We start from the raw sequence: 25,411 nt of genomic DNA on the forward strand, positions 1-25,411 counted from the left end.
GAGAGCTGTAAACTACTCAGGCCACTTCCTTGCCTGATTCCGTCTTTTCCATGTGTCATGGTTTTAGCTGGGATAGAGTTAATTTTCTTCACTCTAGCTGGTATAGTGCTGTGCTTTGAAATTAGCATGGAAAAAAAACCTGTTGAGATAACACACAGATGTTTGGGCTGTTGCTGGGTAGCGCTTGTGCTAGTCAAGGACATGTCTAGCTTCCCATGCTCTGCCGGGTGCACAAGAAGCCGGGAGGGGAGGGGGCACAGCTAAGAGAGCGGATTCAAACTGACCAAAGGGATATTCCATATCATGTAACGTCATGCCCAGTATGCTACCTGGGAGGGGCTGGCCAGGGAAGGAGGAAGCAATCGCGGCTCGGGGACGGGCAGCATCGGTCGGCGGGTGGTGAGTGGTTGTATCGTTTGTGTTTCCGTGGTTTTTTTTCCTTTTTTTTCCCTTTCCCTTCCTTTTCCATTTTATGATATTAACATTATTGTCATTATTATCATAATCATTGTTACTATTATTATCATTTTGTTGTAATCATTAAACTGTGCTTATCTCAACCCACAGTTCTTTTGTACATCCGATTCTCTTCCCCATCCCACAGGGGTGGGGGGGGGGAAGTGAGCGAGTGGCTGCATGGTGTTCAGTTGCCAGCTGAGGCTGAACCATGACACCATGATAGTCCTTGGTTCCCAAGTGGTTGTTCCAGCTTCTACTCAGCTTCGTGATTTTGTTCCAAACCTCACCCTGGCTTTCCCTGTGCTCTGTCTGTTTTCCAGGTTGGTCTCTGTGTTCTTGCTTTGTCCTTTTGGGCTGGCCCATGCAGATTAGCTGGAATACAGACTGGGACTGAATGTTTGTGTTTTTCTAGTGTTTGGAAATGGTGCCTTCCTGGCTTTGTCTGATTCCTGTCCATGGCTCTGTAGTCCCATCCCCCAGACAACTTGGTTTTGCCAAGTGCTGGTAACAGATCTCAAGTTTTCTTATAATAATTAGCCATACCAGGCCTTAAAAAGTGTCAGGCCTTGTCTGAGTTTATATGGTCTTTAAATCTATTGTAACTTAACTGCAGCTGTGCGTATAAAATTATTTAAACTTTTCTGCCTGTAACTTTTTCTAGAATCAGATGACTATGGTCTGGCCTGGCCCAACTCAAGTAGCGGAGTTTTCCAGTTGTAAGGTGTCTTTTGCCTATCCTGTTGTTTTGAGCTTTTTTTTTTAGCTATACTTTACTTCACTTTGTGCAGTTGTGTGGTTCTTTCCCAAAAGATACCATGCCATGTTTTATGGTATCATACCTTGTATAGAGAAGGAATTGTGGTTCGACTAACCCTGAGAACCATTAAGAGAGGAAAAAATGTAAGATATTTACAAAGTGGGGTATAAACATGCAAAAGTAACCCAGAATGGATACAAGACCCAGGAACAGAAAAGTTGCCATCAACATCGTTCTCCTCCCAGCTGAAAACTCACTGCACTGAAAGGACGAGGACTTGACGTCAGAAGAAAAGGGCAGATACTGATTTCTAGGAATTTATTGCATTGCTGATGATCCGCAATAGGAACTGATCATTTGAATTGTAAGAAGTGTTTCTTATTTTTTCATTAGGTTGCTAGAACATTAGTTAAACTACTAACAAAATCTTTTTCTTGGATTTTCATACCAGTTATGTCCTTGTAGTTGACCATAAAGAAATTTTTTATTTTGTGTTTGGAGTCTTACTCTGATTTACCTGAAATCCAGCTTGGACTTAGCAGTCTAGGTAGAACATAAACATCCTTGAATAGAGCCAGTGTCAAGTGTGGGTAAACTGGCAGTTGCTCGAGGGAACAGTGTGAGTGGTGGTAAAAGCATGGTGGTACGTAAGCAAGGAAACTCAGTCTCCTAGCACTGGCCATGTCTGTGTTTGGTCTTCACTGGCTCAGGGATGGCAACTGAGCAGTTAAAGCTACTGTCCTCTATAAGTGGTCCTAAGTGACAAGAGTGGGTATGTACTGCTTAGTCCCTGAAATAAATGACAACAGCTATGCTGCCTGCACCTTGGTTCAGTCAAGCACCTGACCCTCTCACTGTTGGGAGGATGCAAAATTTTGGACCATCAGGGTGAATGGTGATGGGGTGAAAGGGAGGACCTGAAGACTTTCCATGCTCCCTGACTGCTACTTCTTCCTGCCTGACAGCTCTGCGTTTCCTGTGTGTCACAAAGCAGGTGTTTTGAGGGTTAACAGAAACACACTGGTGACAGAAGCAGATGGCATCCTGCTAGGGGTGGGGAACTTGACATTTTCTGCTGTGGGAGAGAAGCAGTGATTTTGCTGTGTAGCATACTTATTGGTGTGCATATAGAATATAGTGAGTTGCACTGGAATGGAGTAGAGACCCTGAAGCAGAATATAGCCGACATTATCCTATCCAGCATATTTTACTAGAGAATAAGAGAACCCTATTAAAAATGAAGTATATAAGTAACTCTTAATTATCCCATATTCTGTCTCAGTTTATAAGCAGAATTGGAACACACGCAAAACATCTGAAAGGCTCTTACTGCCCACTTCAGTGGCCTCAGTAATGTTGCATGTGAGAACAAGAATACAGGGCCCCTAGAAACAAACTGTTACTGGAATCCCTATTAGAGATTAGAGGATTCCCTAATTCAGACACTTTAAGAGTCTAAAGCTGGTAGATTGAGTCTTCTGACTTACATCAAGTCTTCTGTCTCTTAAACTAAAAAAGGTCCTTTTTACTCAAAGGGATGGAGCAGTCTTCTTCACCTCCTGCCTTGACCAGCTACGTGCTGTTCCTATATGCTGCTTAGCAGCTAATGTGTTCTTTAAAGAAGTGGCTGCACTCAGGTGCTCAGTGAAGGAAATTTCTGTCACTGAAGAAGATTGTAAGATTTATGAAAACGTACCAGCAAAACTTTAACAGAATCCTGACATTTACTGCAAGTGTAATTATTTCAGCCCATTATGTTCAGGACCAAAAATGCATTTCTTGTTTTTTTTCAGTGCTGTTGTATTTAGCACATGGTTGCAAGAAGGCTTTATTAAAGCAAGGAGATCATAGCACAGCCCTTGAGCTTGTATGCCAAGATGTCTCATCTCCATGTATGCTCTCTTAAAGTCATATAAAGGAACTAGAGCTATATTTGGTTGGATCGTATTTCTGATGAGATATTTTTAGCAAGCCTGTTTCATCACTCTCATCACGAAACAGCTGGGAGCCTAAGATGCGGTTCAGTGTCTTTTCATTAAAGCTTCCTTCATCTGCAAATCTTGGAACTAATAACTGTGACCGAAACAAATCTGCCCTCAGGCGAGGAATGCTGGACACAGAGCCATTCATTCTCACTTGAATCCTTGTGGGAAGGTTGAGACTTAACTAACTTGCAGCTAGAAAAGGATAAATTTGCTGAGGCTGCGAAACAGTAATCGGTTGACCCTGGGCTGTGCCAAGTGGCTGGGTCATGGGCCAGATTCCAGGCACAGCTCAGCGCCGTGCCACTGTGGCTGAACTAGCAGTAATAAGGTGGCTATAGACAAGCAAAATTCTGCTATGGTTGTCGTGGTGGAATTTAGGGTGAGGTAATCACAAGAACAAAACCGCAGCACTCAGTGGCATCAAATCTGAAATGTACTTACTAAGTAGGTGGGTAGAATTCCTGTTCAAACATGTGCAGGTGGTCACTCATTCACTCTGTATGGAATACATACTAGTCAAGGTCCATCTGTGGCTGGTATCATGGAGGTGGAGGAATGGGATGCTTGTTCCAGCTGGTCAAGAGTCTGAGTCCTCACTGGGACCCAGCTGAAGGACTGGGGCTTGTAGGTATCTCAGCTGCAGGAAGCTGGCCTACCTTATGCCAGAGAGATGCTGGAGGAAGGTCAGGGGAGGAAAACACAGTCAGAAAGTTGGAGAACTAATGAGGAAAAATGTCGAAAGCTGTCCTCCTAAAGATTCTCAGAAAAGGGGGTACCGAGATACTTAAGATCCATTTTTCATCCACTTGAAACATGAGATATTTCCTGGTTTCTGGAGCTTGTGACCCTCTAGCTTGAATTTCACACATTTGCTTTTGAAGTTTAGGGTGACTAACTTTGAATTCTGAGGACCTGAGAGGCTAAAGAGCACAATGTATCTTTACGGTTACATGTGAACAGCACAAAATGAAGAAGTAACTGAGCAGAATACTTATAGAAACAGGCATATCAGAAGTGTTTGCAAAGAATTAAAGATCTTCTATACAGTCCTTCAGTTGAAGGGCTCAATGTCCAAGCAGGTTTGTGACATGACAGAGTTCAGAGCCTAAGGTAAATGGATGTGAAGCAAGAAGTGGTTGTCCCTGCTAACTTAGTGTGGTCCTAAGCAAGTCACTTCTCTGTTCTAGAACTGTTTTCCACATTTGTGCATTCCACATCTGAAGCATTGCAATTGCAAGGGTCTGAACCTTTTAATCCTTTGATATCCTGTAGGTTGTGGGATATTAATGGGGCTTCCAATTATACATTTTTTCATTCACAATTTTGGTAGAGTGGTAACAACTGAAAGAATAGTTTTGCTTCATTTCATCTGGAGATATGGTCTGTGTTCTTTTACTTCTCTGACATAATGTCTCAAAGTGTTCCACAGTTTAAAAAATATTGTTCTATTTTGCAAAGGAAAAAACTGAGGCATCAGGAAAGCAGTAATTGGCAAGGTGGGCACAACTGTTGTATGGCAGAGCTTGTGGTAGAGTTCCCTCCTGCACAAGCACTTCTAATTAACGCTTTCTGAATAATGTAATATACTAATGGGCAGGAGCAAATTTCTGAATCAAACACTGCTTACTTTGGGCAAAGTTTGGGTTTGGATAAGAGTCCTGGTCAGACAGTATTACCAGATAGGATGTGTTTTCAAAACATCTTCTGCTAAGCCTGTCGCATCCAATTGCAATCTTGTCAGACCATGTGCCATTACTGGTAGTAGAGCCAGAATCTCATCTTGTAATCAAGTACTCTCTTCAAAGCATTGCCGCACAGATATACTGATTCCTTCTCAGATATGTTTTGCAATATAGTTGAAGATTCAGAGGAAAGAGGGATGCAACTCTCATCAGTCATGAAGTATCTTCCAGGTTTCTGATGTTACTGGGGAAAGGCTAATTTACACACTGCTATTTCTGCAGCTAAACAAATCTATCACTTCAGTCCACAGATTACAAACTTCTCATCTCTCTACTTTCTAAGTGGGTTCTATATATTAAAATATGAGATTAAGCAAATTTTGTTATGGATTTTATGAGTTTTGAAACTGGACCTACCTTGACCCTACTGTAAGTCAGTGGGAGCTCAACTCACTTACGAATTTAGCCCATTAATCAATTAACCACTATAGCAGTAGTCTTTGAGGTGAACAATAATGATTTGCATTTAGCAAATAAGACCTTGGAAGCTGCAGACGTAATGTCACTTCAGTTATACTTTTACATATTTTTAAAACTTTTAATTACTCAGTGTACTAGATGGTTGGGCTATCCAAGAAAACAAAGAAACCTAAATAGCATATCTCTAATAGTATGTGGTGTGGAGTTTGATGCTTCCCATCAGAAACAGGGCTTGGGACCTACCACTCTAATCATTATTGATTATGGACCAGGTTTTCTAGATCCAGAGCTGGCGGGGGGTCTCTTCATGATGTTCCCTGGTACTCTGGTTTCCAGGATAGCTCATCAGCCTCAACACAGAGCGATGCTGGTACATGACAGCTCAGGCTCAAGTACACAGTTCCTGGAAATCGGGAGTGGAGAGTGGGTGAAGTGGGTTGATCAGGTCAGGTTAAAGCAATGAAGTGCAGCTGGCCTTTGGCTAACTACATAGGAAAGCATTGGGACATCTGTGTATTGTGAATCCTAGAGCTAGCATGGTGCCAGAGTAAGCCTTGAAGGCTATTAGTTCTGGGTCTGGGCTGTGCTTCAATGGCTGTGCCATTACTGGAACCAAGATGATACGAAAACCAGTCTGGACACATTTGTGGTGCTGTGTCTTAATTTATTATCCAGCTGGACCTGAACTGCCTCTGCATCTATGACATGGACAGTTGGTAACGTGGATAATCCACACAAAGAATAGGTTAAGACTGTCACTTAGTAGGTCGGGTGGAAGACCCTGCTCTGGTTTCTAGTGTACTTTCTTTAACCACAAGGCATCTCTGCCTACCAGAGGGCAGTTAGAGGCTTTTAAAGTCTGTCACCATTGCCACAGGAACATTCAGAATGGCTCAGTTTGAGTCTGTTCCAGTGAGTGCTCTGTATTCCTGAAAGGCAAGGCTGTGGCAGATGTTCTCTGACTTAGAAAAGCAGTTCACTTAACTTGTTTCTGCTGTTGGGTTCTCCTGAGGGCATGGGAATTGTAAATCAGATCAGGGTCTATGTCTGTTTCTTCCTCTCTTCTATCTTGGGGTCCCCAAGTGGCTCAGTGGACATTACTGTACCCTGTTGCAAGTACATGGGGTAATCTGTTCTTCCTATCCCTCCCCTTCAGACTGACTCTGATCGCTAGCTGCTAACTTTGCAGTAATCCTCATCAAAAACTGAAACCATTCCTGCAGTGTACAGCAGAACCCTGCTGAAATGATACCAAAGCCCATTGGGTGCCAGGCCTCTGGTATGCTTAGTGCAGCATCCCCTGCCTGCCACACATAGGAAGGAAAATTGATTGAGTGAGGTATGGGGTAAACTGGGAAGGGGGAAAAAAAAAAAGGAAAAAGGAGAAAAAAAATGCAATCTACAGCTTAGAAAAATCTAATTCTCTCAAGGTGTATTGAAGTCTGTAGAGTGGTTATCTTTCTGTGTGAGTCATAGCATCTAGCAGTGTATCCTCTAATAGCCTTGGTGAGATTGAAGTTTTGGTGATTGTGGTCACGTTGTTGGCTCTCGTCTTCTTTTCACAGAGCCTTTCAGCACTGCCCCACAACAGAGCTTTGCTTTCACTAGATGGGGGAATGAGTGGCCTGACAGCTTTGAAGGAAATGTTTAATAAAAATTGATGGATACAGCCCAGGAAGCTCCCCTTCCATTATTCTTGCTGGGAGTAAAGTTATTAAGCTTTGATGGAGTCATGCTCTCTGCTGAAGTATTTTGTGCCTGAGATGCTTTTATTTACCAGGTTTGAAAGATGATAGAGGGGAGGGAGATAAAGGGAGGTGGTTTGTGAAGGGAATTCAGAAACAAAATTAATTTGATCTGTAATGGGAGGTCAGGAAGTACTTGCAAAGAGGAACGCCAGCAGACTTTAAGGTCAGAGTCTCTCCTTTCCCCATAAATATCTGCCCTATCAGTTAAGTACCCACCTTTGAGGTGGCTAGCTTGCTTGCATTGTTATTTCTATGTAGGAAAGCAGAAAATGTTTCTCTGAGTCAGATGGAAATTGCTTAAGCAAGAGATTATTTTTACTGTTTAATTCTGGTATCCTCTGTCATGTTCCAGTACCCCCTGTCTGTGTGGTGGAGAGGCTGCAAGGTGTGGTACAGGCACCAGGGATCCTTTCCATGTGGGCATGTGTTGCTTAGAGAAACAGATCTGGGGACAGATCTGAGGTGGACAGTAAACGTGGCTGGGGCAGTCTGGCTCTCCAGCAAGATATCCTCTTCTTGGACCATGTCAAGTGTCCTCTTCCAACGCTACACCTGCCCACCCACTGCAGCCCTTGAACGAAAGAACAGAATGTCACTTGTTAGTGCTCCCTTCATACCTTTTTCACCTCTTTTCTCATTTTTTACCCCTTTTCTCAGTTTAACATTGAAATGAAAAATACATTTAGACACTTTATGCTTTGATCAAGAGGTATGTCAGTGTCCAGCAGCAACTCTCACTGGTAAAACCTAGTTTAACCTCCCAGTTGGTCATTCACATCTGCTCCCCAAATTTTTCTGCCACAGTGAATGCAGAATTTAATAATACAATTCTTCAGCAAGCATCCTTCTGAGAAACACTTCTGTTGTTCCCAAAATGGCAAAGGAGTCTGGTTTGCATTAGCAATACTTTGATACTAAAAGGTCACAGTGTGTGCTTTAATGCGTGAAAAAGCTTCATCCTCAAGTTTGAACATTGTTTGGTCAGGCATAAAAGTACACATTTGCCTTACAGAAAGTGGATGATTTGTTAGTAGTTGTTAATAGTGCTGAGGTGGTCAGTAATTTCAGTGAAAAGAACAAGATCTTTCCAAAAGAAATCTCTCGGCTGCACAGGTATGTAGGTGTTCAGGTTGACTTGGCAGCTGGGCAGTATAGAATAAAAAAACCCAGTTTTGGAACTTATATAGGGGTAGGTAGATACATATATGTCTCTTACTTTTTCCACTCTCTCTTGTATTTTTAAAATCTGTATTTCTATTTTGCCGGTAGATTTATTTTATTTTTACGTCGGCTTGGGTTAGGCTTGGTTTTGGAACTGTCTTCTGGTTATTGTGGTTACGTAAACTGGGGTAGGAGCTTGCTCTTGCAGCATCAGGTTCTTGAATACAAAGTCACACCCAGGAGAGCAAGATGTTTCTCTCTTAGATAGGCAGTCTTAGGGGCTGATAACATGGATGTTAGTGAGGAAGAAATGTCTTCTGATGAGTGCATGCATCTCAATGGTTTCAGAATACAGGATTATGCCCTGTAAACACCCAGTTCCTTACAAAGTTTTGTTAAGTGCTTGGCATCTTCAGCCTCCAGTGGAAGTAAATTCTGCCATCCATCTACATGTATGAAAAACGATTTCCTGTTGCTACTTTTCAGTTTCCACCTTTCACAGCTTCATTGCACATCTCCTTGTTACAGAATTATGCAACAGAGAACAGAAACTCCCCATCTCCCTTTACTAGTATGGTTCCTTATTTGATGTACTTTTATCATGTTTTGTCCTTTGTAGCCCCTTTCTAAGGCAAACAGTTGAAGCCATTTCAATGTCTCTTTGTGTGATCTTTTCAAAGCTCTTGACCATTTTTATCACCCTTCCCTGAACCTTTACTTCTATGATATCCTTCCTTGAGCTGGGAATAGCAGAGGACCTGCACAGCAACTGCATCACGTTGCAAATCATAGTGACATTTGTACTTACTTTTTTGTTGTCAATATTTATCTGAAACCTCCCAGAAACATGTTTGGAACTTCAGTGTTCATGTCACATCAGTAACTCATAGTTATGCTGAGATTAAATAGACGTAGGTACTCCTTCCTCCTTATTGGTCCTGAATAACTAATGATACTAAATAAGTTGAGTCCTGAGGCTGATCTTTGAGTAAATTTACTTTTAAATTCCATGGGACTTCCACTACCTTTTCAGAAAGGCATATTTCCCATTAGACATATTCTTGCAGTTCTGAAGCTAATTTTTGCTTTCTTCAGCTCATCTTTTATTTTCCCATGTCCAGAATGAGTATTGTATTTGGGGAATTTCAGCAGCAGTAAACTAGAAGACTCTCCAAATTTCCTTACAAGCTTTCTGCCTGCTTCTTTTTTTAAAGCAATGGAATTTGTAAAGTGCAACAGAAATATCTTGCAGAAGTGACAGAAGTTGCTGTGCTGTTAACAAACAGACTGAATGTTAGAAAGCCCTGGTGATATCAACCTGTTTACGGAAACCTCAGAGCATGACAACCACTTTCTGAATATTTCAGATTAATACAGCCATATACTTAAGTTCTGGGCAGGGACAAACATTATCAATAAAATAAGAACTGCTTACTGAATCTCATGGGTGTTGCAGTGGTAATAGCTTGAAGAAATTTCTCTTCGGCTCAGATTGGTAACCCATGCATTTTGAAGTAGGCAGGGTTGGACTTCTGCCCCTTCTGTCATCAGATACATTGGAATGTCTATAATATCTTGCATACTGGCAACTGGGAAACTCTGGCTTTGCTCTTTTTTTTTTTTTTTTCCTAAGAAATGCAAGCAATGAACTTGTGTTTTCTTACTTTTTTTGTTCCTTTCTCCCTTTCTTTTTAGTTATGTTGAAGGAAACTCTTTCCAAAATTGCCCTTATTCTTCATGCACAGAAGAGGATATATCAGGATTCCAATATATATTTAACATCCTGCAGCGAGAGTTCTGCTTGTAACAAATAAAAGTGAATAGCTTTGTGGGTTTTTTTCCCCGCAGTTTTCATGAGCTAGTAAAGAGGAATTTGGCTGTAAAATACTCTCCATCCCTTGAAGAAACAAATCCTGAGGAGTTTCTGGAACTGTTTTTAAATGTCAAGTTCTGAAAGGAATATAAACGAACCACTTATCTTTAGCTCTTTGGTATAAATTTACTGGCCTGATTTACTGTATTTGTTTCCTGTGAAAAATTCCCTAGGCATATATATACTTCCATGGCCTGATTTGGGAATCCTTTAAACACAGTTTTGATGTGTACAGAAGGAGCAGGCATTCAGGGAAGGCTTTGGTTGTTAAGGTGAGAGAACGAGTGACATAACCTTCAGCGCTCAGTCAGGCCATTTACTCATAGGTAGCACTGCATTTGTTTAAACAAATGAAGATTAAAGAAGTCTGTCTGATAGTGCAGTACATATAAATTACTAGTGGGACCTGTCTCACAGGAACTGCCTCTTGGGTGAAGGTTTGGGTTAGGGCTTATTTTGTCTGTATGTCATGTTGAATGCCCCTGATGTTGATGGATCTGATACTTTCTCTGTTGCAGCAGAGTTGCCTGCTTGACTGGAGTACAGTTGATTAGCCTGAAGTTGAAGTGTGACCATGGCTCAGTTTTGATATTCCCAGCATGAACTCTATATGCGATTACTTGAAAGAGGGGAGGGTTGGCGTGTGACTGACTGAGCTTAAAAGCTGACTTCTAGCATTCCCTACCTTCTAGCTGATTCAGGTGATGAGATTCCAGCCTTCAGCATTACTAATCCAACGGAAAACCGCTAACCTTGTGCCTTTACTTCCAGTCATGTAAAACACGCATACTCCAAATAATAAAACAGTAGAAACTAGGAGCCAGAATATCTAGTCAGGCAATCAATATTCACAGTGAATTCTGTGGCAGTTTTGCCTGTATTGGAATGGTAGGAGTGGGTTTCAGCTCTATTTCAAGTTAGTTTAAGGCACTTGAGATGGCTCTGCTAGCATGCATCTTTTCTCTGCAGAAACCAGTTTGTGTACATATGTGCATTACAGGAGAAGGGCCTGGCACAAGCTAAGCTGTGTTGAATTGATATTCAGTACTAGAACAACAACAAGGTCTGGATTTAGAAGTGAGGTGTGACTGACACGAGGGGCTAAGGAAGAACTGGAGCAGCTTGGGTGCTGCAGATCAGAGGCAGGCATTCAAAAAATCAGTTCATTAAAAGCTTGTGTAACACTCGCCTGGATTAATCTTGTCCTCAAAGGCAGTCACTTTCTGAAGAATCGCAGTAATTAATGCATTTCAAACAGGAAAGAGGTCATTGCTTGTAGCACAGTAACTTCTTTAGTGGAAATGCATTCCTTCTGTACTGCACCGTGTTTAAACTCCCTTTGGCTATTACACTGAAAAGGGACTTTGCAACAGTATAGCAAACAGATGGAAGGAATATTCTGGAATATCATTTATTCTCCTCTGATTGGTGGTGTTTGTCTACTCCATTAGGCAATGCTGGTGGGTGCTTCCCTGCTCTCCCCTGCTGTCAGCATGCTGCCTGATATTTAAAAAAATGACACACAGCATTCAGAGAGAGAAAAACCTTCAACTGAAAATGCTCATTACTAATACAAAGAGAAAGGCACAACACTTAAATCTTTGGAGAAGAACAGAATGGAAAATACTGGAAAGGAAGGAAAACAGCAGCACTGCTTGGTCAAAACTGAAATTATTGGTGGCATTAGCCTATAGTGCAAGAAAACTTGAATCATTAGTCCTTATTGAAGTCCACAGCTCAGTTAAATTTATTTAGAGATGTAGCTTGAGGACTGTTGTTCCAGATAATTCAGGTGTAGCACTCTTCTGTGATGCAGTATCAATACTCTGTGGTAGTCAGTTTTTCCATTAGTTTGGTAGACAAGCTGTAAAGCATACAGGGCTATATTTACCTTTAGCACATATGCAGCATAACCAGAGGAATCTGTTGGATTCAGTCTGTGTCTGTGCAGAGGTGATTGCGTCACCTTCAGAGCTTCCTGCCTTGTGCTCTTTCTGCCCGGTGCTGCTTGTGGGATTTCCCTCTGGGGGAGTGGGAGCACATAACCAGTGGCAACGGCGGTACTTTCTGTGCAGGCATGTGTAGGCACACAGGGAGAGACGTCGCTAGTGTAGTTGCACAGTGACTTTCCACAAGAAAGGCTGGATTTGCAGTCATAGGTGATGGATTTTGTTATTTTCCTCCTTCCTTACCTTTACGTTCCTAAAGGGGATTTTAACATGTTAAAATGTTGCAGAACACCAGAAATGGATTTTTTTGACAAATAGAACACAATTTTTTTTTTTAAATCAGGTGATTAAACAACTTCTATCAAGTGATTAAACTTGGGTTAAGGAGCTATCTTTAGAACTGATTTTTTTCCCCCAATAAATCTGCTATTTATTCAGTTAGATACTTTCTGCTGAGGGGATAGCTAGTGCCACATTGAATTCTGGATTAGATCAACCCATATGTTGGAGCAGATTCGCAGCTGTTAATATCTTTGTCACTGTTGCCATCATGGCTAAAATTAATGATCTCTAGCTGAAATCAGATGTTGCTTACTATCTTCATTTCGCAATATTTCTGACTTCAGTGTCTTCCTCGTATTTCCATATGTAACCCTGCAAGGATCTGCGGAGGAGGATGTGATTATCAGTTTATGTAAGATGGTTGAGAAACAAGTGAGGGAGTGAGAAGGCGTGGAAAAACTATGGACAGGCGCTTGCAGTAAAACCATGAGGAGGCTTACCAAGTGAAAGTCCAAGAGCTGGCTGGGGCTTATCCATATCCATGCAATACTTGCAAGCCTGAGACATCATTTTTCACAGGGAGTTCTGGAGTGTAATACATCATCATTCAAAAGAGACCAGCCATTCTCTGAAAGCTATTTAGGTCATGAGATGTCACCACGCCTGACCATAAAATCCATCATGCTGGAGAAACCAATGGCCAGTGCCTGGCATTACGAAACACTGTGAGGCAGAAGCTGTATTTATCTTTGTTAGAATTGACAGATCACCCCTGTAGCTTCAGATTAGCCCACACTGACATACCGGCTCCATATGTTACAATCCATCAGGGTGATCTCCTTTGGAACAGACCAACTTCTACTCTAGCTTGAGGATTTCTGGGTTTGTTGATGGATTTGGAACGGTGTGGACATATATAAGAAGAAAGGCCCCTTTTGAAATGCTGAACAGCTCTATTCTTTATCCCTAGCAATTATCTTCCGTGTTGGATTGTTCCCTCCTCCCATTCTTTATATTTATTTCTTTTCTTGAGTCTGTGAGGGTATTTTGGGCTGGTGAACATTTTTAGCCTGACAGCCTTGCTTCTGTTTATGCAGCAATGCAGCAGAGCCTACAGCAGTTCAATTTACATCACATCTTCAGGGTCCCCAGAAGGCGGAATAGCAAGTTCAGTCTCTGTACCTTATTGATTTGTTAGAGAGTCTTTTGAGCTCACCAAACTTCAAACTAAAACCACTGCTTCTACGCAGAAGACACTTGTCCATCAGCATCACAGTAACTTTACATGTGCTGCACTGCATGTCAGACCAGAGCTGATTTAGTGAAGCAGGTTGGTAAGGAGATATTTCTTTGCTACACAAAGGAAATAAAGAAATAAATGTTTCTTTTATATGCTGAGATTTAGCTTTCACCGATGGGTATTTCTGAGTGTCTAACATTTTATCAGGCTAAAGGTGGAACTTTCTCTCCCTTGGCCTGGCTTTATTCTTTTAATTCTATTACATAATTACAACAGAATGGCCAGTAGTGGTCAATGGTGAATGCCAGAGCGCTGTGTGGGAAGGTAAAACCTATACTGATACTTCCCTAGAGGATACTCTCAAGTATTCCTGGGCCTGAAGGGAAGTCTTTATATTTAATAGCCTTTGACGGAGGTTTCTTCCATTAATCTGTCCAATTGCTTTTTGAATCTAGGCAAACTTTTATTAGCTACGGCACCAAGGCATGAGTTGTATTGGTAAACTACTTTCTATTTAATAATGTGGAATTCCACCGCTGGAGTGGCATCTGAGCAGATTTAAAGGGAGATCATCTATACTCTGAATTACATAGCTGTTAATAGATATACAGAATATTGTAAAGATATTTATAAATGTTTATATTTATAAATTTATATTTATAAACTTTATAAAGTATACAGGTAAAAATGTCCAGGCCTGGATGGTATTCAGCCAAGAGTTCTGAAGGCATTCAGAGATGAATAGATGAATATTAGCATTAGTAGGTAATCTCTTGCTGAAAACCACCTTATGATCTGGAACATTTCAAAGAGGCTGCTGAGGCTTGTCCAGCCATTCACCTGTTCCCCTGTGGCTCTTCTACATGGGCATCAGTGATCCTGCCAGAGAAGACCATGCAGCACCCCCATGGTTCTGGGGGTGAGTGTCCAGGGCATGATGGCCCAGGTGGTTTTCTCTTAACCTCATTCTTAGAAATAGCTAAATTAGTATAGGTGAAACTGTAAAGAGTAAGCTTGAGGCAGGCACCTGTTATGGAAAACTTTATTTGGAACAGTTTGAAGTTTGATAGTTTTTGTACTGAAAAATGAGTTTTGAAGGAACGATTAGGCAGCCTCACTGCTGTTGGCACTTACCAACTGTACTTGAAGTTGCAGTCTGATCCAAAAATACAAGTCTAGAATTTTTATAGTCTCCCATACCTTATTCTTTTAGACATATTATTCAGACAAGAAGGTGTTACTGTGGTGGTAGCAGAACGTTAAGAGACCTTAACAGACCCTAAAAGATGCTCAATAAATAATTACAAACTAATCACTGGCAGTGTTTGCTAGTGGAAAACTCCATTAAAATGAAATAACCTGGTATGCTTCAAACTTTGCACCATGATGGCTTATAATCAGTTGCTTGCCTCACACATAAGTGCTGGCACAAACATTGCTGCTGCTCAAGCTTATGGTATCGTTGATAGGAGAAGAAACTTGTGGAAGACCTCAAGAAAGCTTCTGAAAATTGTGTTCAGAAGATTTGGTATGTGTCCTTGAGGAAAAGGTCTCTGAGAAGTGAATGAATTTAACTTTTCATCCTGGTGCTGTTTATCATGTTTCCTTACCTAAGACATGAGAGGCACAAAATAAGTACAGTGATAAAAGCAATGCAACTCCAGTGACTTTCTCAGTGTTGTGCTCTAGTGGGGCCTCCTGATTCAACAGCAGACCGGGCTTCTGCATCTGAAGGTGTGCTGGCTTTGGCTGGGATAGAGTTAATTTTCATCACTGTAACTGGTATAGTGCATTTTGGATTTGGTATCAGGATAGTGTTGATGGCACATTGATGTTTTAGTTGTTGTTAAGTAAGTGCTAAGTGGGGCTAAGTAGTGCCTATACTAGACAAGGACTTTTCCAGCTCCCCATGCTCTGCCAGGGGCACAAGAAGCCAGGAGGGGACACAGCCGGGACAGCTGACCCCAACTGACCCAAGGGATATTCCACACCATATGACGTCATGCTCTGTATATAAAGCTGGGAGACGAAGAAGGAAGTGGGAAATGTTCAGAGTGATGGTGTTTGTCTTCCCAAGTAACCATTACATGTGATGGAGCCCTGCTTTCCTGGAGATGGCTGAGCACCTGCCTGCCCATGGGAAGGAGTGAATAAATTCCTTGTTTTGCTTTGCTTGCGTGCACGGCTTTTGCTTTGCCTTTTCATTATATTATTATTGTTGTTATTATTATGAATATTATTATTGCTATTGCTATTACTGTTTTGCTTTACTTGTTTGACTGTCTTTATCTCAACCCACAGGTTTTCTTACTTTTACCCTTCTGATTCTCTCCCCCATCCCACCTGGGGGAGTGAGTGAGTGTCTGGGTGGAGCTTAGTTGCTGCGGGGGTCTAAACCACACCAGAAGGTCTGCCACCAACTTCCTGTGTAAATTTGAAACAAGTTGATTGACTTCTTTTGGCTTTAGTTTAGTTTTTCTCCCTGCAAACAATGGCTGACTTAGTGGAGATGCTGTGAAATAGTGCTTATGGACATTTACGATCTTGGATTGTTAAATTAAAGGTCTGGCAAAATTAAGTCCTTATGTTTTGGTAGATAGCTTCAGGTATGATTGAACTGAAGTTTTAAGTAGGACATGTGAAAGTTTTCATCAGAGCTGAGGTTCTTTAAATTTTTATTAATTTGACCTCTTGGTAAATAACTACAAAGGAATACTATTCTCTTTCTGTTGCACTGAAGTGAACACATAGTGAAAGTTTAATGGGGATGGGATCATCAAAAGGATGATGGAAAGAGTTCTTTTCTCAGCAGCATTTATTTATTTTAATTCTGTCCCTGTCCTTACTTGTTATCTTGCAAACGTTGATGAACAATCAGCTAATTCCCAGTATGCTTGCTGAGTTTTCTTTCAATTTTCTTTCATAAAGGTGGAGCTATGATGTTATCAGTAGATCTATATAGGTTTTCTTCTTGCAAATAGAGGAAGAACAGAAATGCTCATCAGCAGTTTGGAAAACATTTCTGAATCGGTGACAGGAGATGTCAGTTTCTTAATACCTGGCAACTGGTTTCAATCTCAATCAGTTCGGTAAAGCATCCAACATGTTTTTAATGGTTTATGTGAAAATAGTCATAGGATTTTGGTTTTTTACAGTATTTTGTAACATTAGAGATACTACCTGTATTACTGTAAGTGAACAGTGTAGTTTGTCTTTTATGTTTCAATAAGATCAAAAGCTCTAGTATAGTAAGTGATACAAAAAAGCTTTTGCTTGAGGAGCAAGAATAAGTGATACCAGCAAGTAGGTGATTGTCCCAGTAGCCTTTGATAATTTCCCCAAGGTGACTGTACCATCTAGTGTCTATATAGCCTTAGTGGGACGTGCACCCCTGCAGTAGGAAATGTCATTCTAATTTGCAGACCGGCTAACACTCTTAGCAGGGAAACAGGGACCCAATGGCCCGTGGGAACCAAACTTCTCTTTTCCTGCAGAACTGGATTTTCTGTCAATTGGGAAGAAGAACAGAGAGAATTCTGGCTCCTTGTTCTTGGAGACAGCTCTTATTTTGCCAAACTTGGCATACGGAACTATACCCGTACCTAACGTTAGCTCATTTAGCTTTTTATGTATTTCATATATTTGCTGCATAAACCCTTTCATTATTTGTAATGCTTTTACTTGAATTCCTTTATTGGAGAGTCTGTGCATCCCATTCAGGCCTAAGGCAGTCTACAGAAAGGCTCTCTGTCAATTTTAATGGGACCAAAATGGAAAAGACATCTAATAATTTATGAAGAATATTAGATGTGCTAGTAAATCCCTGAAACTAAACACTGCTCTATGATTAATAATGAATGTTGCTGGTATATTTCATTAATGCTGTGACCTACACATTCTTTTTGGAGCCTCAAGCTTGAAGAGAAAAAAGGAAAGAAATTAAAAGGGTGTGCTTGTACCAGTTTGGGATTGGTTTCTACTGCTACTTTCCACTTCACAGTTTTCATATTACTCATATTAATCTAGATGCTATTCAATGACTGGATAAGCTGGTAGATGTAATTATAGGGTTTTTATCTGTACTTCAGCCAACTGTGGTGAAAATATTGATTTGTTTATGATTTCTTATTCTTTGGAGTAAAGTTACTCTCAAGAGTGACTACTGAAATAATTTACTGCAGCCATAACTTGCGTATGCCATGAGTATGGTGTAACTAACTGGAAATGTGTTAAATAATTTACTATGGATAATAGTAATAAATACTGAGGAATCACTAATGCCTCATCTTCAGTTGCATAAAAACCCCGTGTCACTGTGGGACACGGGCAGTTGCAGCTATCTTTGTTACTTTCACAGATACATTCCTACCTGCATCAGATCTCTCTCATGTAGATATTTAAGCATTTTGCAAACATTTTATTACCTTCTTCTTTTTCAGTTACAGGTCGGTCAGTATGTATTTGTTGCACCAATGCTTGATTATGTGCATACATGTGTTTCTGTAAAATACTTTCCTAATAAAGGTTACTTTAAAAACATTTCACTATATGGTAAGGTATCTCTTAAGATACCTTAAGGATGTGATATCCAATAGTTAGTGATGGTAAAACTCTATGATGAGGTGAAGGACTGTCTCCCTGTGACTGATTAATGCTGTCTGATCATTTTGTCTCAGTTCATTACCATGAACAATTTAGCCCTTTCAGCTACTACTCCTCATTATGACATTTTTAAGCTTATTTATCTCAACTCAACTTTGCTTATTTTGCAAGTTACAGTGAGCAGTTTAATAAATTGCACCACTGTTGTAGAAACCTGATACCTTGAATCTTTATTATTGGTGGTGGATGTTGATTTATATACTTAAAGCATCACATTAGAAGAGTGGCTTAGAGTCATCTCTGAAATGTTTACCGCTTGCTATAAGCTAGCAGTTTTTATGGCAAGACCTGGAAAAGGTTGACTGCCAGAGCAATCAGAGCAATGCCTTAAGGTACGATAGTGCCACCCGAACATAATAATGCATCTGAATCAACTGCTGAATACAAGACTCCTCAGCTATTATTTAATAATTTGAAAATAGAGAGGAATATAGTACTAGCAGAAAGATACATTTCAGAAAGAATATTAATAGCAGGGAATAAGATGGTTATCCAAAGTTCCAGAAAAGTGATCATCTAGGTATCGGTGTTCACTCTTTTTCCTAAGAAAGCCAATAGAAATTAGTGAAATTTGAAAGGAAATAAGAGTGGAATGCAACAATTTTGCTAATACTCTGTAATGGGGATTCTTGCATCTTTCTTCAAAACACCTGGAAACGTGTTAATCCTGAGCATTAACAGATTTTAGTACTAAGTATGTTTTCAAGCAGTATGTGTAACTTGAAATGCTACAAAAGAGACACGAAATGGGCTGAAATCTCTAAGAATCTTGCAGAGGATTTTAGATGAGGGCTAGTTTGGACAGAGAACTGAAAACTGAGAGTGCTTTTCCAGAGGTTTGACTAAAGACTTAAACTGTAGCCTATAAAGGAAAAATTAAACTTTATATATGAAAATAATGACTTAAAAGAGTCAATACTTTTCCTTTTTTTTTTTTTTTTTCAATTCTACTGTGTGCTTAGTCAATGCCATCATCATTCTTTTCTGTCTGCGGTTAATATCCTGAAGGAGGTGAGACATCCCTTAGCTAAACATTTTTATTATAATCTTAAAGAAAGTGCTCCAGAATACTACTTCTAGCATTTATGTAATCTGTTATACTGGTAACTAATATCCAGTATGACCCAACAGGATGATTTTGCAGGCTTATGAAATATTACTTAGTTTATAGGGTATGTTGGATACCAACAAAATTGTTCTGCAAGAAGCTTAGTCTTCAATTCTGTAAAGAAACATAAAAGAGCTATCAGAGAATGGAGATATTGTACAGACAGCGTGTAAGAACAACCCTACTGGCTCAGATCAAAGGATTACTTGTCTCAACAGTCTGTTTTAACAGGATCCATCAGCAGTTGTTTAGAAAAAAAGCATAAAGGTAAAATAAACTTCCCCAAAATACTCTCCCAGGTATTGAACCTCTCAGTGGATTTGTTTCCCATAAATCTGTCATAAATTTGCTTTTCTGAAGCTACATACATTTATTTTTGTATTTTAGTTTAGTTTTTTTGTGAGCTTACAGAGGAGATTTGAGGACTGTGTTAGCATTTAGGTGTCAGGCAAACAAAATGGTGGACAGAAAAGAGGGTGAAATGGAGATCTCGATCAAATGAGAAATGGAATCGTTGGCACTGAATTTTGGGTATGTATCTTCTTTACGATCTTTCTTAAATGCCCCAAAAATGTGCTTGTAAAATCTAGTACTTTTGTCTCAGCTAAGCCAGTGCTTTAAAGTTGGCCAAGTCTGGAACCTGCCCTCCCAAACTCATCATTAGTTGTGGTTGGCAATCACTGAATCTCAGATACCATCTCTTTGGCTCAGAGACTTTGCTTTCTGTATCATGGTGATTTTGTTGGGTTGTTGTTGTCCCCACTTATGCAGTATATAACAAACTCCAGCAAAAAAAAGTCACTGTCAAAAATGGGGTATATTGACTTTGGTGGAGTAGAGCACATTCCAGAAATAAAGATCCTGTTTTTCTATAAATATCCTTGACTTAGAAAAGGGAAGAAAAAAAGAATGAAATGCAGAAATGATAGGTTATGGAAAACTATTGCTTTTCTTAGGGGAAACGTATTTTATGAGATCCTGAGGCACTTATAGCTCTTCAAATTGTTATTAACCAGCAAGGCCCTTTTATTTTCACATTCAGAGGAAAAGACCTGTGTATTGTATTTTCATTTTTAAACAAAGCAACCTGGAGAAGTGAAAATTTGCTGCCTTCATTTTAGAGACCAATGGTTGTTTTCTGCTCAGGCTACACTGGAGATTGAGGGTAAAAAGAAAAGGAATTTTTAATAGTGCTGAATTGACTATTTTTGTTCATTTTACAGTATCTTGCTTTCCTGACATGTTTACTTTACAAATGCTTCAGCTCATGGCCATGACTTATTTTGAATGGTAAAGTATATAATTAACGTCAAGGTAAAAGGCGATTATGCTTGTGAATACTGTTCTGTGCCCTCCAGAAACCACTTATGAAGCCAATTTAGGTCACACATGGTTCAGTCTCTCAGAAATCTTTCTTAATAAAGCCCCAAGGCACTCTCTTTTACTGAGCGATTAACAGAAAGCTAGTTCCTTGTGTTATTGTGGGGAAATGATAATTTGTGGAGAAGGGGGTGGGACCATATGAGACACACAAATGTTTCTTCACACAGCTCTGCTGAAAGCTGAAAATGCAATTTAAAAGGGCAGTTAAGGTGGGGAACAACAAAGGTCCAAAATGCCACAATGAAACTGCTTATTTGTTAAGTACAGTGTTTTAAGTCTGAGACTCTCCATTGTCTTCTATCGATTTTTTCCTGACCGTTGGAATCGATGTTTCCCTAGCACCCTCCTCGTGAAGCCATGCTGAAGAAAAATGGTCCCCAGCTTTTGGCATATCTGCTTCACCATGAAACCCCTTAGAGGTGCTTGCCTATGCAGGCATGTGCTGACACTCTGAACAGCAGAATGGCAGTAAGCATTAGACTCTGGTTTGCAGTTGTCATTTTCAGAAACCCAGAAAAGCTAGAAAACCATGGTTTTACTCATCCTAGTAATTTGGTAGTCACTTATTACAATTTGGTTCTTGCCAGTGCAGACAGAAACAATGTAGACAGTACATTTAACACTGTGCGATAATGATCTGTAATAACCATGTGCTGTCATGTGGTACTGGAGCCGTTGTTATCAACTTGATATATTTCGATTTCAGCTTGGGTTTCTCAAGCTGGCTAGATTGTGGACTTTTATGTAAAACATCTGTATGGTGTTTCTGCCAGAACATGGCTTTGAGTTATTAGTTGCTGAATTCTCTGGACCAAGAAAGTTCCCACTAGTATGCTTATCAGTCAGAGAATCAGTTATATTAGTCTCATAATCAGACAAAATTGAATAAGTACACAATTTTTTGAACTCCTCATGATGCAGAGAAGTGTTATTACCGAACCAAGATCTGATACAGTGATGGTTCATATTTAATAGTTACTGTTGTAGTGAGCACTTATGAGGAGAGAAGCAAAGATTTACTGTAGTTGTATGACGAATTATATTTCCGCTATTTATTTTGACATCTATTCTTATGACAGTTTGATTTGCATATACATGTAAACTTTGTAAACTTCCACAGAAGATGGCTGAAGCTTGTAGTTGAATGAGGGTTTGAAAGTCTAGAGGTACTCTTGTGTTATACACAGAGTTTAATTCAGTGAAGTTGATGGCAGTTCCCGTAGTGTTGGGTATAAGGCAAAGCCGGCAGGTGATATGGTTTTCGCTGTCTTAACTATTTTCTCCATGCAGAAGCTGCTCTGAAATTCAGATGATCAGTCAGGCACACAGCCTGTAGGCAGAAAAATAAGGACCAAATCATTAGTTTCCAAGTGGGTAGTTTTCAGTGCTGTTTTAAATGAAAAATACTGCCTGTGAGGCTTTCTTCTGCTAGTTGCACAGGGGAGATCTCTAGATGTGATAATACTGGGTTGGAGGGTGTGCATTAGTATAGTCTCCTTCCACTATTGAGAATTGACTTGTATGGGGATTTTTTTACACACGGAGGATACAGGGGGCATGAAATTCCTCTTTTCGTGGTACATAATGTCCCCTTTAACTTAAGCTACTTTAATAGCTACCCTCACTCTAACACGTTCCATGCCTCATTGCCCCAGGTATAGTTTACTTTTCTGGTGTTTGATCCCATACCGCAGTACTGACTGGCCTACTGATCTGCTTCCCCTACAGTCCTCTGTGCTCTCCCTTTTACAAGTAACTTCCTCCCTCTTTCCCTTGTGAGCTCTCTCTTTATGCAAAAGCCTTCCTCAAACTATTTTTGTGGTGCTGACAGGAAACAGTGAACAGTAATGAGGCGGTTAGACGGAGCTGACACTTCAGTTATTTACTTTTAAAGAATGCATATAATAAAGAATTAAAATTGGACGGGTCAGATCCTTATCTGCTACTGCTCTTTCTGCGTTAAGAGAGTCGCTCTGAATTGTGCTGGAGGAATCTCTGTCTGAATGTGCGCTTTTTGCCCTTTAGGTTTTTTAAATGGTAGTTGATTTTTCTGGGACTTCTTGCTTCTGAGGGTAAAGTACATTATGGGTGCTGCTGAAACACGTATAAGTGGTAATAAAGAAATCCTCTTGACACTGAATCCAACTATTGCTACACAAGTGGATATCTCCCAAGTACCTTGAGCACCGAGAATGCCTGCCAGCACAGTGTGTGCTGTCTCAGTGGATGCCTGTGGGCTGTTCAGCAGTACGGTGCTGCCTGGTGCACTGGGGCGCTTCACAGCACAGCAAGTGGATTAAGTAGTTCTCTCTGCAGTGGAGATAGCACCAGTAAACATTCAAAAGTTTTAAAAGCAACAAAGTGCTGTTATTGAAGAGACATATTTGTCACTGTTCAGAATAACACTCACGTATTATTTAGCCAAGCCCAGAACACATTTTCCATAAAAGCACATATTTTATTAAGTAGTCTCTCTTGTTACAGCAGCATCCCAAGCAGCCACGAGATAACACTGCAAAAGCATCTTTGGCATCTTCTTGTACTGAAATGCGGTGTTCTCTGGATAAAGCTTAAGTTATGCCTTTTCTGACCTTGGACTGACTTTCAGAATCAGAGCTATTCCTCACTTCTCCCTTTGACTTTCTTTGTCATTTTGTTTTCAGTCACTTCCTGTGAACTATAAGATGGTGAGTGAAGAAATGGCAAAACTTCTTAAGAGGACAGTGAGACTGGTCAGTACCTTTCTGAATTGAGATTGCCTCACACATCTGATTTGAAGGCAGCTGAGGAGCCAAAGCAATTTCTCTTATAAAGCTGCCTGAAAAGAGGTGTTCTCAGTGATTAAATCTGTCTGTGTATGCCGGTGCTTGTTTATTTTCCTTTTTCTTTACAAGGGACTGAGCATTTGTTAGTGGGAGGAGCCTGTTATAGGTGGTTAATGTTGAAATTCTGTACTTCCACCTGTATGGTATGCTTTGAACCTGTGTTTCTGTATCTTTTAAAGTTGCCATTCATCTGTCTTTATACTGGACATGTGAAAAAACATCAGGACAATGTGTAACTCGGATAAACTTTGAATTTGTGTATAGGAAGGATTGTTTCTAAGCTCTAAGTAGGGCAAACAAGTGCTTGCAGCTGTGGAGACTCTTTGTGCACCATAGGATTCTAGTGCTCATTGTTCAGTTCTTTTTGAGCTACTAGAGGGAGGAGAAGATATCAGCGATGGTCACCTGGCTGACACTGTCACCTGAGAGACAAGACAGAATAAACCAAAGGATATGAACTCCTCTGTCATCTACAGAGTTGGTCCCATCTCACTGGAGAAACAGCATTGCAATTGGCTATATTTTACTTAACTGGTGGGCAGGAGTGTTTAGTCCCCAGCTTAGAACTGTCAACCAAGCATGAAAGTGACTTTTAAAAATTTAAGCCAATTTATAGCTGGCTGAGGTTTTAATTTTATTCAAAGACAATTATCAGTAGAAAAGTCATCTACCTGCTTGGCTGACACCAGTTCCAGGCTGCATACACAGTATAGCTAAGTATCAGCACTTCTAGGAAATTGGATGTACTCTGTGTCAAGGATTTATTCTTGGAACACAAAACTCTTTTCGGAGCCAGTTCAAGACACTAGACAAAGCAGGTGCTGACCAAAAGACATGAGTCTGTCAGGTATAGCTGGTAATCTATTTTGCCTACATTGGATATGGCATCAACTATACTAGCCTGAGCAATGAAGACTCTTCCATTTGCTAAGCCCAATTCCTCTACTGCTGCCACTTCTCATGGTTAGGATGTGCCCCAGAGAGAGATGTTATGAGAAGGAATGATAGCCAAAGCTATTAGTTTTTCCAGTCTAGAAAGTTTATGCGTACTCTGCTCTTGAATGGGTTTCTGCCAGGCTGCACTTACAGCTTGAATCTCTGGTACATTAGTAAGGACTTACGTTTTGTCAGGGGGAGTAGAGAACCAAGACTACAGCTGTACTGGTGGGACGCTATGCAGCTGATGATACAACCTTCGCCTTACTTGTAAATGGTCCCAGGCGAGGCCATTTGAGAAGCAGGAGCACACTTCACAATTAGGCTGAATCTTACTGCCATAGGTCAGAGAAGTAAAATCTCCATGTGCTGTCATTCGGATAGGCTGTTAGTCACTTCTCTCTAAAGGTATTGCACTCAGTTGTTACGTGCTATTATAAGCCACTGCAGCAGCTGGCTAAAGACAGCCTTCTGTTGGGTTCATTGATCAGTTTGTATAGTGCTTTTAAGACCATTGCCATGTGTAAGTGAAGTAAATAATATAAGGGTTGTTAAACCTGATATCCACACAAAGATTTACAGGCTGCCAACTTGACTAGTTTTCTGTTCCACCCACACTTCAAGTACAGCCACTGATAATCAGCATTGAAAGAGGTTATAAAAAGGCTGATGTGGAGGGGGAAGGCAGAAAAGTAGTTTATCTGTTAAAATTACCAAGCTATAAAATTTAGAAAGTTGACATAATAATACACCTTAGTCTCCCACACTCCTAAATCTGCAGGAGAGGTGTTACGTCACACAGTTCTGCCATGGGAAATTTTGACAGAAACTAGGTCTGCCATCATTCTGCTAATGCAGTCAAGTGTGATGAGCTTCTCAGA

General features: G+C 40.4%; 1 long non-coding RNA gene across 1 annotated transcript in view; it reads left to right on the forward strand.

Annotated features, from left to right (window-relative positions):
• Positions 1-25,411, forward strand: part of LOC135315015 (uncharacterized) — a 334,179-nt gene that overhangs the window by 46,920 nt on the left and 261,848 nt on the right. The window lies entirely within an intron of this gene.

Source organism: Phalacrocorax carbo, chromosome 9, assembly GCF_963921805.1.
Source record: "Phalacrocorax carbo chromosome 9, bPhaCar2.1, whole genome shotgun sequence".
In the NCBI taxonomy this organism is placed as follows: Eukaryota; Metazoa; Chordata; class Aves; order Suliformes; family Phalacrocoracidae; genus Phalacrocorax; species Phalacrocorax carbo.